The sequence below is a fragment of the Mirounga angustirostris genome, unplaced genomic scaffold (assembly GCF_029215605.1).
Source record: "Mirounga angustirostris isolate CCGP_5_RB_7025 unplaced genomic scaffold, mMirAng1.0.hap1 SCAF_2, whole genome shotgun sequence".
Classification (NCBI taxonomy): Eukaryota; Metazoa; Chordata; class Mammalia; order Carnivora; family Phocidae; genus Mirounga; species Mirounga angustirostris.
In genome coordinates, this window is record NW_026991710.1 from 143,525,135 (window position 1) to 143,540,059 (window position 14,925).

General features: G+C 40.5%; 1 pseudogene; it reads left to right on the forward strand.

Moving 5' to 3' along the window:
- The first annotated feature begins 11,094 nt into the window (after window positions 1-11,094).
- Window positions 11,095-12,028, forward strand: LOC123848807 (Y-box-binding protein 1-like; annotated as a pseudogene).
- Window positions 12,029-14,925: the final 2,897 nt, after the last annotated feature.

Sequence of the window (14,925 nt, forward strand, 5' to 3'; positions counted from 1 at the left end):
TAACTAATAAATATTACAAGGAATGATAACTAGAGTTACTATCCACTAGTATATTACAAGGTTAACTAGAAGGTAGCATAATTCATACATAAATAAAAATCCTCATTAAAAAAAATTCACTTTTCATGATGAAAGAGATTGTTAGAGTAGGGTTAATATTACTCCTGGATGAGATCACTTAGCTTGGACATTTCACCAGGAAGTACCATGGAAGGGTATAATGCCTGAAACTTAATGAAACTGCTTTTCTTTATCTGCCAAAATTTTTCTAATGGTGTAAGGCCAACTCTAGATACTTAGGAACAAGCCCCCGATGCAGCATGTCTGCCAAGCCGCACGTAAGAGGAGGACTCAGTGTTCCCAAAATTAGTTCTGAGGCTGCCCTCAGCCCTCTGACCCCATCCTCCTATCATTCCATTCCCATCTCTTTGTTTCTTTGGCACGTTCCCTGCTCTGCCCTTCCGGCTGGAGAGTCTCACTTGCCTCTCAACTCACCTGCTGTGTTTCCCAGGTCTAAGTGAGCCTTGCCGCTCCCCAGGCTGATAGATCTGGATCAGAGGCCCTGGCGCAACTCTGGGACATCCCACCTCCTCCGTGGACTCCATCGGGCAGCCCTCACTGGAGTTGGACTCTGCATATTCTGACTCTTCCAAGTTCACCTGGGAAAACATGAATCTACACTGTGTGGTTTTTACATTTGAGGCTGACCTAAAACGTACTGGCTTCTGCATCTCCAGCCTGCACCTATGAGACTGCAGGGATCTCATTTTAATGATCACTTCTTTCGGTTACTCATCTATAGGCCAGAGAGACCCATCTCTCAGCTTTGATTTTGATTACAGAGTGATGCAGAATATAAAATGTGGGCCTCTCAGATACACACACTCAAACTCTTAATTAAAATAGGTTTCCAATTGGGATTAACATGTGTTATGGACGAAATGTGTCTTCCCCCCACCAAGATTCATATGCTGAAGCTCTAGCTCCCAATGGAATAGATTTTTAAAATAAAAAATTAAAAAATTTTTAATTAAGGTTAAATGAGGTCAGAAGAACTGCTATAACAAAATTTCACAGACTAGGTAGCTTATAAACAACAGAAATTTATTTCTCACAGTTGTGGAAATTGGGAAGTCCAAGATCAAGGCAGTGGCAGAAGCAGTGTCTGGTGAGAACCCGCCTTCTGGTTCGTAGGTGACCGTGGTCTCCCCATAACCTCACACAGCAATCGGGGCAAGGACGCTCTCGGCAGTCTCTTCTCTAACAGCACTAATCCCACCCACAAGAGCACTGCCTCAAAACCTGATCGCCTCTCAAAGGCCCCACCTCCTAATACCATCACACAGGGGGGTAGGATTTCAACGCAGGAGCTTTGGAAGCCAGACACTCAGTCTGTAGCAAAGATGAGGCCCTATTCTGATAGCACCGGTGTCCTTTTCAGAAGAGGAAGAGATACCAGAGAGTTCTCTTTTCCTTCTTCTCTCTCCCTCTGTGTGCACAGCGGAAAAGACACGTAAGGGCACAGCAGGAAGGCAACTCTGCAAGCCAGAAAGAGAGGCCTCCCCAGAAACCAACCGTGATGGCATCTTGATCTTAGACTTCTAGCCTCCAGTACTATGAGAAAATACAATGATGTTGTTTAAGCCACCAAGACTGCAGAAGTTTGTTACTGTAGCCCCAGCAAACTAATGAAATGTGACCGTTTACTTCCTTTGCTACAAGCAAGCTGAAAGCAGTGATGGATAATACCAGGCAGCCACTGCTGATCACGTATGTCGAGCAGGGAAGAGAAACTCTACCATGAGAACTATTCCAGAACAAAAGAATGAAGAACACGAATCTCACATGCTTCACTTGCCCATCACTCACAGACATCCAGAATCCTAAAATCTCTCGTCTGCACTTTTGCCAAAGCCCGCTTTTGGCAAGGACTTTGAAATTCATTTCCTCTACGTGGTAAATAATACTACAGCATCGAATGTTAAGTCACTTAGGGGCATGTGAATTTAACAGAGAGCCTAGTGTTAAGCTAAAGGGATGATAATCCAGTAGTGTATCATCTAGCATCCACCTATCCAACAACATAAATCTGCTGTGAACCCAGGAATATCCTCAGCACCAGACACAAAGCTCTGGGGGATAACAGAACAAAGAAGGTAATTACCTGAATTGTGAGGCTCACAGGTACTGAGAAAAATAATACATAAGTAGGTTGTAATGCACTGTGATGAAGCTTATAACATTTTTGTGAACAAAGTGCTGTAAGAGCACAGAGCTTCAGACTTGGGCTGGATAATGGGGGTGTGTGTGTGTGTGTGTATACATCTCTTCATATGCGTACGTATATACACACATATACATACATATAAGCTATATTTTATTATAGGTTTGTTTATATTATAGGCACGTGTACATTATCATGTTTGTATATATGTACATACATGTGCATATGTATGAGTGTGTGTGTGTGTGTAAAATCAAGTCCTCACTAAGATAACAGCTAATGCTCATTGGATACTTAAATACTACATGCAAGTACACTGTCTTCATGTGTTTCATCCTCACAATGAACTGTGATATAGAAAAATATTATCATCCTTGTGTTTGCAAATAAATAAGGAAACCGAAGCATAAAGAGGTTAAATTGTCCAAGATCACACAACCAGTAAGGCACAGAACTGGACTTTTTACTGGAGCAATATAGCTATAGAGCCCGCCCTCCCAACTACGATGTTACAGGGTCTCCACCTGATCCTCCCGGGAGCCCTGAAAATCTACCACATCCACATAATGCCAGATCTGGAAAGTCTTTAGGTAGTCATAATTGTATTCGAGATTTTCTGTTGCCGGAAAGAGAAACCCACTAAAGCAATTCAAATACTCAGGGATTATTGTATGGGACATTCCATCAGAAGGAAGCAAGCTGGGGCCCCAAAGGAACAGGCACTGGTCACTGGGAAGCCTCAGGGACCATCGTGGCACCTCTCTCTGCCACCTCCCTGCTCTCTGTGGTCACAAGATCTCCCTTCTTACCTCTCTCTTGTTCTAAATCTCCACTTCTTCCTGCAGACCCACTTTCTCTATTTATGCACAGAATTGGAATAGTCCACTCTAGCTCAATAGCACTTTTCAGTTCAAATGGCCAAAGTCTGTCTCACTTTGTTGAAGACAGGAAATTTGATTGGTCATTAGCCAGGTGATAGATTAGAAGTGGTGCTGTGTTAAGTGGGGTGCTCAGAGACTTAAGGTACAACCTTAGCCAAACCCCCCTGCCACAGAAGTTCAGAGTGGGAGGCTGTTATCAAAGTAGACAGGATGGGCAGTACTCCACTATAGGCCAGATAGACCCATACAAACACCATCCTCCTAGGTGATCTTGACTAAAATTAAGCACTTTTTAAAAATAGTCAACTTATTTAAACTAAAAACAAAAACAGGGGCACCTGGGTGACTCAGTCAGTTGACTGCCTTTGCCTCAGATTGTGATCTCCAGGTCCTGGGATCAAGCCCAGTCCAGTAGGGCTCCCTGCTCAGTGGGAAGTCTGCTTCTCCCTCTCCGTCAGTCCCTTCCCCAACCACGTGCGTGAGCGCGCTTGCTCTCTGTCTCTCTCTCTCTCTCAAATAAAATAAAATAAATAAATAAATAAACTAAAAACAAAATGAAAAATAGTTCACCCATTTCTCCTAGGCCCCCACCCTGGCAACCACCAATCTGGTCTTTGAACCTTGGTTTTACATATGTATATAATTTTAGATTCCACATATGAGTGAGATCATACAATACTTATCTTTCTCTGTCTTACTTCACTTAGCATAATACCCTCAAGGTCCGTCCATGCTGTCAAATGGCAAGATTTCTTTTTTTTTATAGCTAAGTATTATTCTACAGTGTGTGTGCATGTGTGTGTGTGTGTGTGTGTACTACAATTTCTTTATCCATTTATCTATCAGTGGACACGTAGTTTGCTTCCATGTCTTGGCTATCATAAATAATGCTGCCCCATGTTCATGGGGGTGCATATCTTTTTAAATTACTGTTTTTGTTTTCTTTGGATAAATACATAGAAATGGGATTGCTGGATCATATGGTAGTTCTATTTTTGATTTTTTGATAATTTTTTCTATAGTGGCTACACCAATTTGCATTCCCACCAGCAGTGCCCAAGGGTTCCCTTTTCTCCACATCCTCACCAACACTTGTTATTTCAAGTCTTTTTGATAATAGACACTTTAACAGATATAAGGTGATATCTCATTGTGGTTTGGGTTTACACTCCCCTGATGATTACTAAGGTAGAGCATCTTTTTTTTTTTTTTTAAGATTTTATTTATTTATTTGACAGCGAGAGGGAGACAGAGCGAGCACAAGTAGGGGGAGCAGCAGAGGGAAGGGGAGAAGCAGGCTCCCCGCTGAGCAAGGAGCCCAATGGGGGACTCGATCCCAGGACCCTGAGATCATGACCTGAGCCAAAGGCAGACGCTTAACTGACTGAGCCACCCAGGTGCCCCGGTAGAGCATCTTTTTATGTGCCTGTTGGCCATCTATACGTCTTCTTTGGAAAAATCTCTATTCAGATCTTCTGCCCAGTTTTTAATCCAATTTTTTATGCTTTTTTTCTTGCTATTGAGATGTATGAGTTCTTTACATATTTTGGATATTAGCCCCTTATCAGATCCATGATTTGCAAATATTTTCTTCCATGCAGTAGGTTGCCTTTTCATTTTGTTGATGGTTTCTTTTGCTGTGCAGAAGCTTTTTAGTTTGATGTGGTCCTACTTAATATATTTTTCCTTCTGTTGCCTTTGCTTTTAGCGTCAAATCCAAAAAATCATCACCAAGACCAACGTCAAGGAACTTACATGTTTTCTTCTAAGAGTTTTATGGTTTCAGGTCTTATGTTTAAGTCCTTAAACCATTCTGAGCTAGTTATGTGTATGGTTTAAGCTAGTGGTCCAGTTTCATTCTTTTGCATTTGGCTGTCCAGATTTCCCAACACCACTTATTGAAAAGACTGTCCTTCACCCATTATGTATTCCTGGCTTCTTTGTCATAAATAGGACCAAATATGCATGGGTTTATTTCTGGGGCCTTGATTCTGTTCCATTGAATGATGTCTCTGTTTTTATGCTGATACTATATGGTTTTGATGATCTCAGTGGTCGCTTCGGCAGCACATATACTAAAACTGTTTTGATCATCTCAGCTTTGAAATATAGTTTGAAATCAGGGAACATGATGCTTCCAAATTTCTTCCTTTTCCTCAAGATTACTTCGGCTGTGTAAGTCTTCCATGATTCCATATAAATTTTAGAATTGTTTGTCTTATTTCTGTGAAAATGCCATTGGAATTTTAATATGGATTGCAGTGAATTTGTAGATTGCTTTGGGCAGTGTGGACTTTTTAACAGTATTAATTCCTGCAATCTGTGAGCATGGAGTATCTTTCCATTTATTTGTTTCTTCCTCAATTTCTTTCATCAATGTCATAGTTTTCAGGATACAGGTCTTGGTTTAATTTACTTGTAGGTATTTTATTCTTTCTAAAGCTATGGTAAATGGGACTTTTTTTTTTTTTTAAGAAATATACTAGGAATTTATTTTAGTAAACATATAAAGTTTTTTTAAATTTCATTTTATTATGTTATGTTAATCACCATACATCATTCATTTTTGATGTAGTGTTCCATGATTCATTGTTTGCATATAACACCCAGTGCTCCATGCAATACGTGCCCTCTTTAATACCCATCACCAGGCTAACCCATCCTCCCACCCCCCTCCCCTCTAGAACCCTCAGTTTGTTTCTCAGAGTCCATAGTCTCTCATGGTTCGTCTCCCCCTCTGATTTTCTCCCTTCATTTTTCCCTTCCTACTATGTTCTTCTTCTTCTTTTTTTAAACATATAATGTATTATTTGTTTCAGAGGTACAGGTCTGTGATTCATCAGTCTTACACAATTCACAGCGCTCACCATAGCACGTACCCTCCCCAGTGTCTATCACCCAGCCACCCCATCCCTCCCACCCCCCACCACTCCAGCAACCCTCAGTTTGTTTCCTGAGATTAAGAATTCCTCATATCAGTGAGATCATATGATACATGTCTTTCTCTGATTGACTTATTTTGCTTAGCATAATACCCTCTAGTTCCATCCACGTCATTGTAAATGGCAAGATCTTGGGGTTTTTTCCACGTCTTCTTTATCCATTCATCTGTCGATGGACATCTTGGCTCTTTCCATAGTTTGGCTATTGTGGACATTGCTGCTATAAACATCGAGGTGTATGTACCCCTTCAGATCACTACATTTGTATCTTTGGGGTAAATACTCAGTAGTGCAATTGCTGGGTCATAGGGGAGCTCTATTTTCAACTTTTTGAGGAACCTCCATACTGTTTTCCAGAGTGGCTGCACCAGCTTGCCTTCCCACCAACAGTGTAGGAGGGTTCTCCTTTCTCCGCATACCAGCCAACATCTGTCATTTCCTGACTTGTTAATTTTAGCCATTCTGACTGGTGTGAGGTGGTATCTCATTGAGGTTTTGATTTGGATTTCCCTGATGCCGAGTGATATTGAGCACTTTTTCATGTGTCTGTTGGCCATTTGGATGTCTTCTTTGGAAAAATGTCTGTTCATGTCTTCTGCCTATTTCTTGATTGGATCATTTGTTCTTTGGGTATTGAGTTTAAGAAGTTCTTTATAGATTTTGGATACTAGCCCTTTATCTGATATGTCATTTGCAAATATCTTCTTCCATTCTGTCGGTTGCCTTTTGGTTTTTTGACTGTTTCTTTTGCTGTGCAAAAGCTTTTTATCTTGATGAAGTCCCAATAATTCTTTTTTGCCCTGCTTCCCTTGCCTTTGGCGATGTTTCTAGAAGAAATTGCTGTGGCCAAGGTCGAAGAGGTTGCTGCCTGTGTTCTCCTCTAGGATGTTGATGAACTCCTGTCTCACATTTAGGTCTTTCATCCATTTTGAGTCTATTTTTGTGTGTGGTGTAAGGAAATGGTCCACTTTCATTCTTCTGCATGTGGCTGTCCAATTTTCCCAACACCATTTGTTGAAGAGACTGTCTTTTTTCCATTGGACATTCTTTCCTGCTTTGTCGAAGATTAGTTGACCATAGAGTTGAGGGTCCATTTCTGGGCTCTCTATTCTGTTCCATTGATCTATGTGTCTGTTTTTGTGCCAGTACCATACTGTCTTGATGATGGACTGTTTTCTTAATTTCTCTTTCTTATAGACACCAGATGTCCATTGACAGATGAATGGATAAAGAAGATGTGTTATATATACATATATAATGGAATACTACTCAGCCATCAAAAAACCCCAAATCTTGCTATTTGCAACAACATGGATGGAACTAGAGGGTATTATGCTAAGTGAAATAAGTCAATCAGAGAAAGATAATTATCATATGATCTCACTCATATGTGGAATTTAATAAACAAGACAGAGGAGCATGGAGGAAGGGAGGGAAAAATAAAACAAGACGAAATCAGAGAGGGAGACAAACCATAAGAGAGTCTTAATCATAGGAAACGAACTGAGGGTTGCTGGAGGGGAGGTAGGTGGGGGATGGGGTCACTGAGTGATGGACATCAAGGAGGGCACGGGATGTAATGAGCACGGGGTGTTATGTAAGACTGATGAATCACTGACCTCTACTTCTGAAACCAATGATACATTATATGTTAATTAATTGAATTTAAATAAAAAAATAATAAACATTTTTTTAAAGCATAAAGGAACCAGAAAAAAAATTTCTGTTTCTTATAGTTTGTCATTAGTGTTTAGAAATACCAGATTTTTATATATTGGTTTTGTATCCTGCAATTTTACTGAATTCACTTATTAGTTCTAACAAGTTTTTTTGTGTGCCAGCTTTAGGGAAATATATATCATGTCATCTACAAATAGTGGACAGCTTTACTTCTTCCTTTCCAACCTGGATGCCTTTTATTTATTTTTCTTCCTTAATTGCTCTGGCCAGGACTTCCAATATTACGTTGAATAAAAGTGTCGAGAGTGAGCATCTTTACCTTGTTCCTGATCTTGGGAAAAAAATAATCACTTGAGGGTTTGTTTTGTTTTGTTTTGTTTCAAGATTTAATTTATTTTCTGGCAGAGAGCAAGAGAGGGAACACAAGCAGGGGGAGGGGAGAGGGAGAAGCAGATTCCCCGCGGAGCAGGGAGCCCGATGTGGGGCTCGATCCCAGGAGCCCGGGATCATGACCTGAGCCGAAGGCAGATGCCTGAGCCACCCAGGCGTTCCTAATCACTTGTTTTAAATGCAAAATTTACATAATTTAGTCTCCTTAACAGACTACTGTGTTTTTCTCTTTTTAAAGTAGCTGAACCCAATGCTCCATGAAATCTAGAAATACATTGTTCCAAGTAAGCAGTAGTGGGTCTCAGAAGAGCATGTAGCATATAATACGTAGAGAAATGGAAATGGAAGTGATGATATCTGAGGTGAGATATGAGAATTATTTAAAAAAGTGAAACAGGTGCCAATACTACAAGGGATAGTAATCAGTCCCCTCTGGGAAGCAGTACTCATAATTTGCTTAAGTTAGGGCATTAAGGAGCAAATATTTACAGGTCCCAACATAACCTATGAGTAGAAAAAAAATAGGCCAGAATTCATCTTCTTATTTTTAAGACTGACATATTAATTTATCTGGTTAATTTAATAGGCTAACCCCTAGACTATATTAATTTAAAATAAATGAGTATAAAGTTGATGGACCTTAACCAAAACTATAAAAAGTATCCTTTTTCCCTTCTGCAGAACAAAGATAGAATAAATCAGTTGAAAAAAATTTGCTTAGAAGGTGACAAACTAAAACGTGAATATTTTTCAAAGTGAATACTTAGTCTGATATTTTAGGCAAGACTCTAAAAATAAATAGGATATTGGCAATATAGCATCATGTTTAACTACAGTTAGACTGTTTTGGCTGTACCAACAACTGAGTGATCTTGAGTAAGTTATTAAACTCTCCAAGTTAAAATTTATTAGAAAAATGGGGAAAATAACATGCACGTGAGGTTATACATAAGCATGAGATGAGTCCATCCTACATAAAGCATACAGAACAATGCCATCACTTCATAATTTCTAATAATTACTAGTACTTTCTTTCAGTGGGCTCTCCGAGCATATGCACTGAGAGCCATGACTCAGTCATCACCACTCAGTCTTGTCTGACACCATTCTCCTGGTTTCTCAGGCTAAAAAGCATTCTTTTCTTCTGCTTGCTTTTTTTTTTTCTTCTGATATCTAGTACTTCTTGTATTTTACCAAACTATCAATCACATTTCTGGTTTCTAACTTCCACCCCTTTCATTCCTTTCAAGTCAATGAATAAAAAAATATGTTTGTTACCTGAGGGTTCAACTCAGACAAGATTTTTTATTTATAAAGGATTATCCTCAAATATGTTTCTAATTCCATTCCTCAGAATGCTACTGAAATACATGATAAAGTGTGCTTCCCTTTTAGCATCTATCATCTCCTCCTTTTCCTTTTTTGGCATAAGTCTGGACTAATATACAATTTGGGGAGCTGTTGTGAAGCTATTGATAAAGTGGGAGGAACCAAACAAAAATAGATAGATGCTTAAAGCAGTCTGCATCAGATACTGAATCACCACAGGGATGTCTCATCCTCATCTGCAAAGTAGAAATGTTAACACAAACCAGCTTCCCAGCAATAGTATAAATAGCACCTGAAAGACATGGAATTTTTGTGGAGCATCGCAAAACAGCAATGTATTTGATTGCATTACATAATCTAAGAATATTCTTAGTAGCAGAAAATATATATCACATATTATACATATTAATATTTTTAAAAATATATCATGAACACAGGTCCACATAAATGAGGGGAAGGCTAACTCTAAAACTATGTGTGATTAGCTATTTTCAAGTTTTCTTATTAACCTTTGAGTGATACTTCTTTGTTAATTTGGGGGGTGACCTAGGTATTTCTGAGGACTGGAGCCAAAGTTTTAAAATAAAAATCACAGAAAAAGTTAAATTGAGAAAAATTTACTTATTTACATAATATTTTCCAAGCACTAGGGAAAGACCTCTGTTTTCCAGGGCAGCAGAATAGCTGAGTGTGGCTCACTGGAGGCACGTGCCCACAGACACACAGTCAGAAGACATTCCATCATTGCATTCCCTTCACTGTGTCAGGGCCTCAGGAAATAGTGGTGAGCAACAGTTATTGCTCTTTTTTTTAAAGATTTTATTTGTTTATTTGACAGAGGGCACAAGCAGGGGGAGCGCCAGGCAAAGGGAGAGGGAGAAGCAGGCTTCCCGCGGGGCAGGGAGCCCGATGCGGGGCTCGATCCCAGGACCCTAGGATCATGACCTGAGCTGAAGGCAGATGCTTAACTGCCTGGGCCCCCCAGGTGCCCCCCAGTTATTGCTCTTATAAAGCTTATAGTCCAGCAGGTGAGGTAGACACTGGAACAAGTATTTATAGTTGACAAATGTTATGAAAGAAAAGTGCAAGTGGAAGGGCCATAGAAATGGACAGTGGGGGTAGCCTGGGCAATCAAGAGAAATTCCCTAAGGAAGTAACATTTCAACTAAGTCTTGGTGAGAAAAAGTGAGAAAGAGTGAGAAAGAGCTAATCAAGTGAAGAAGGCAGTAGGGCTGGGGTTAGTGTGGAGAAGACAGGTCTAAGCACCTGACTGTGTAATCATCTGACATGGAAACTATTCTAGAAGTTGAACATTGGGCCAATATGCAGAAGCTTGGGGGTAGGGACAGTAAAACAAAATGAAAAAAATGAATAAGCGTGAGCCGGCGTGGGCCCATTACTATCACACCCTAGAAGGAGCCCAGCTGTCCCAGCTGCCCCAGTCACCATAACTGCAACCATGACAGGCAAGGCCAGGACCCAGCAGCCGCCCACCCTCAGCGCTGCCAACACCAAGCCTGGCACTACCAGCACCACTGGAAGAGGCAGGGGCACAGGGAGCGGGCCCAGGCGACCTCACATCCATGGCGCCTGCCCGTGGGGACAAGGTCATTGCAACAAAGGTTTGGGAAACAGTTCAATATAAGACATGGATAAAGAAGATGTGAGATATATATATATATTTATAACCAACATAAATGACGGTTATCAGAGGGGACATGGGTGGGGGGTGGGGGAAACAGATGATGAGGATTAAGGAGGGCACTTGTTGTGATGAACACTGGGTGATGTATGGAAGTGCTGAATCACTATATTGTACACCTGAAACTAATATTACACTGCATGTTAACTATACTGGAATTTAAGTAAGAGCTTGAGGAAAAAAAAGAAATCAGTATGGTTTCATTAACAGGAACGACACCAAGGAGATGTATTTGTACACCAGACTGCCATAAACAAGAATAACCACAGGAAGACCTTTCTCAGTTTTTGAGATGGAGAGACTATGGAGTTTGACAATGTTGAAGGAGGAAAGGGAAATGTGACAGGACCCTGGTGGAGCCCCAGTGCAAGGCTATAAATACAAAGCAGCCGGTAACCATTAACCACATTATCCACGTCACAGGGGTCCTCCACGCAATTACCTGCAGAAGTACCAGAACAGTGAAGAGTGGGGAAAGAAGGAGGGCTGGGCTCGGTTCCCAACTTAGTACACACGGAGACCCTATGAGCGTCAACCCTCCTGTGCATGGACAAGTGGTGGAGGGAGCTGACAATCTGGGTGCAGAAGAACAAGGTAGACCAGTGAGACAGAATGTGTACAGGATTACAGACCACAATTCCACAGGGGTCCTCCTCGCCAAAGACAGCCTAAAGAGGACAGCAAGGAAGAAGATAAGAAAAATCAAGGAGATGAGATCCAAGGTCAGCACCCATCTCAACATTGGTACTAACACAACTTTAATAACCCACACGGACACCCAGAAAACCCTAAGCCACACGATGGCAAAGAGACAAAAGCAGCTGATCTACCAGCTGAAAATTCGTCTGCTCCCAAGAATGAACAGGGTAGGGCTCAGTAAATACTGGCTCATCAGCTATACTATCTCTATACTATCTTCTGGTTTACTCATCCAAGAAGAAGAAATGAATATGAAGTTCCAGCAATAAGAAATGCACAAAAGGTTGGAGCTGAAGACCTTAAGTGCTTGCTTTTTGCCCATTGACCAGATTAAAAGAACTATCTGTATTATCTATGCAGCATGCTGTTTCTATTATTTTTACCTAAAGTTTCTTTTTAGGATTGACAAACGTGATTTAAAAAAAAAAAAGCCTGGTTTTTCTCAATACCTTTAAAGGATTTTTAAATCAGTTCATATCTGATCACCTTAAGATTTTTAAGAACCACAGACACCCGGGTGGCTCAGTCGGTTAAGTGTCGGCCTTTGGCTCAGGTCATGATCCTGGAATCCTGGGATTGAGCCCCATATTGGGGGTCCCTGCTCAGCAGGGAGTCTGCTTCTCCCTCTGCTCCTCACACCGCACATGCTCTCTCAAATAAATAAAATCTGCAAACAACAACAAAAAAGATTTTTAAGAAACACATTTTTATTTTGTAATAAAAATTTACAACTTGGGGGTGCCTGGCTGGCTCAGCATGAAACTCTTGATCTCAGGGTTGTGAGTTTCAGCCCCACATTAGGTGTAGAGATTACCTGAAAAATAAAATCTTAAAAAAAAAAAAGTTTACAACTTGATTTTTACAAAAAAGTCAACAAACAGCAAGCACCTGTTAATAAAGGTCTTTAAGGAAAGAAAGAAAGAAAGAAAGAAAGAAAGAAAGAAAGAAAGAAAGAAAGAAAGAAAGAAAGAAAGAAAGAAAGAAAGAAAGAAAGAAAGAGGGAGGAAAAAAAATGTGGGCTAGACCTTTTTCTTTCTTTCTTTCTTTCTTTCTTTCTTTCTTTCTTTCTTTCTTTCTTTCTTTCTTTCTTTCTTTCTTTCTTTCTTTCTAGATTTTACTAGACCTCATAGGACACATTGCTGATTTTGAAGTTTATCTTAAAGAAAAGAGAAAGCCATAGAAAAGTCTTAAAAGATGACCTTGGATACACTAGGGAAGATGAATTGAGAGGGAATAAAGGATGATGTATGGGAACCAGATAGGAGGCCATTGTAGTAATCCAAACATGAGATTATGGTGGATTAGATTAAGTGGCTATAGTGAGGACAGAGAAAAGTCAATGAGTTTAAGAGATATTTCAGAGCAAAATCAACATGACATGGATTTTTAAAAAGTATTTGACAGAACAATTTAATATAGATTGTGGAAATATGAACTGACCAGAGAGACATGTAGGATTACTGGACTATATTGAGGGTCCATTTGAGCCTGATGACTGTCATTTTCCCAGGAGGTACTCTGTAGCCAGGTGCTCCTGGCTAACCCAGAGATGTTGATTTTTCCAGGCTAAGTGTGAAACATGAACAATTCAGGCAATTCAGTGATGGTCAAGAGAGTGACTGGAATGTTGGACCATGAAATCCAAGCTGTATAAAGAAGATGATAGGAAGAGATAATATGAGGTAAAATGCATACTGAGAGTAGTTGAGAAACAAGCTAGAAGGCTAGGAGTTTGCTGGCGATCAGAAAAAATGATGTATACATTGGTGATTTTCTAGACAATTTTGGGACCAAATGGCTGAGGTACAAATGGAGGGTAAGGTCACTGACAATGAAAAGTTAACAAAGTGAGAGCCTAGTATTGGAGAAGTGGCTGACCATACGGATGTGGAATTCAACCAAGCTGATGACAGGGTTCAGAGTCGAAAGGGAGACTATGAGCCAGATACCAAAGTCCTCATTGAATAATGGAAAGTGTCAAGGATGAGACAGAAGATAATCATGGGAAGGGGAGAAAAGAGTATAACAGTCTTAGCTTACCCACTGTTAGAAATACCAACTGTTAGAAACCATAATGTTAAACGCACGCACACACGCACACACACACACACACTGCAAGTTTTACATGAAGGTATAAGCAGAAAGGGTTTAAATGGATGACCAGGGCACCTGGGTGGCTCAGTGGGTTAAGCGTCCAACTCTTGATTTCAGCTCAGGCCATGATCTCAGGGCAGAGTCTGCTTGAGATTCTTTCCTCCTTCTTCCTCTCCTGCTCCTCCCCACCCTTGGGCCCTCTCTCTCTGAAATAAATAAATAAACAAAAGCTTTTAAAAAATAAAAATAAATAAATAAAGGGATAACCAAAAGGAAATGAACATTAACTGATCACCTACTATGTGCTGATATAGCGGAAATCTATGTTTTGTCTTCTCCAAATACCTTCCCTTTTTTCTTTCAGTAACAGTATCTCCCATTTTCTACAGAGAATGTGATTCCCACTTTCTTTATGGTTCCGCTGAGGCTGCCAATGACTTAACCCAACTCCGCAGACTTCATAAAATCAGGTGACCTAATCTAAAACAATAAGCATCCCTTTCCTGGGAATTTAAATCTTTTTTTTTTTTTTTAAGATTATTTATTTATTTATTTGACAGACAGAGACAGCGAGAGAGGGAACACAAGCAGGGGGAGTGGGAGAAACAGGCTTCCCGCGGAGCAGGGAACCTGATGTGGGACTCGATCCCAGTACCCTGGGATCATGACCTGAGCCGAAGGCAGACGCTTAACGACTGAGCCACCCAGGCGCCCGGGAATTTAAATCTTGACAGGAACCAAGACTGGTTGGAGATGACTCCATTCACCCTGAAAACGGCTGTACCCAGAAAATAGTCAGGACTTCCTGCTGCTGAGATGACAAGAGTCTCCCCATTCTGAAACTGGGTGTTTCATTTCTTCCTTGATTCTGCGAGGTATCCAGAATCATTCTAATAGATCTGCTTTTCTCTGTTAAGTTTGGCAATGTTGGTTTCTGTCACTTGGAACCCAAGAACTCTGACACCGCCAGGCAGGGTGCTGGGT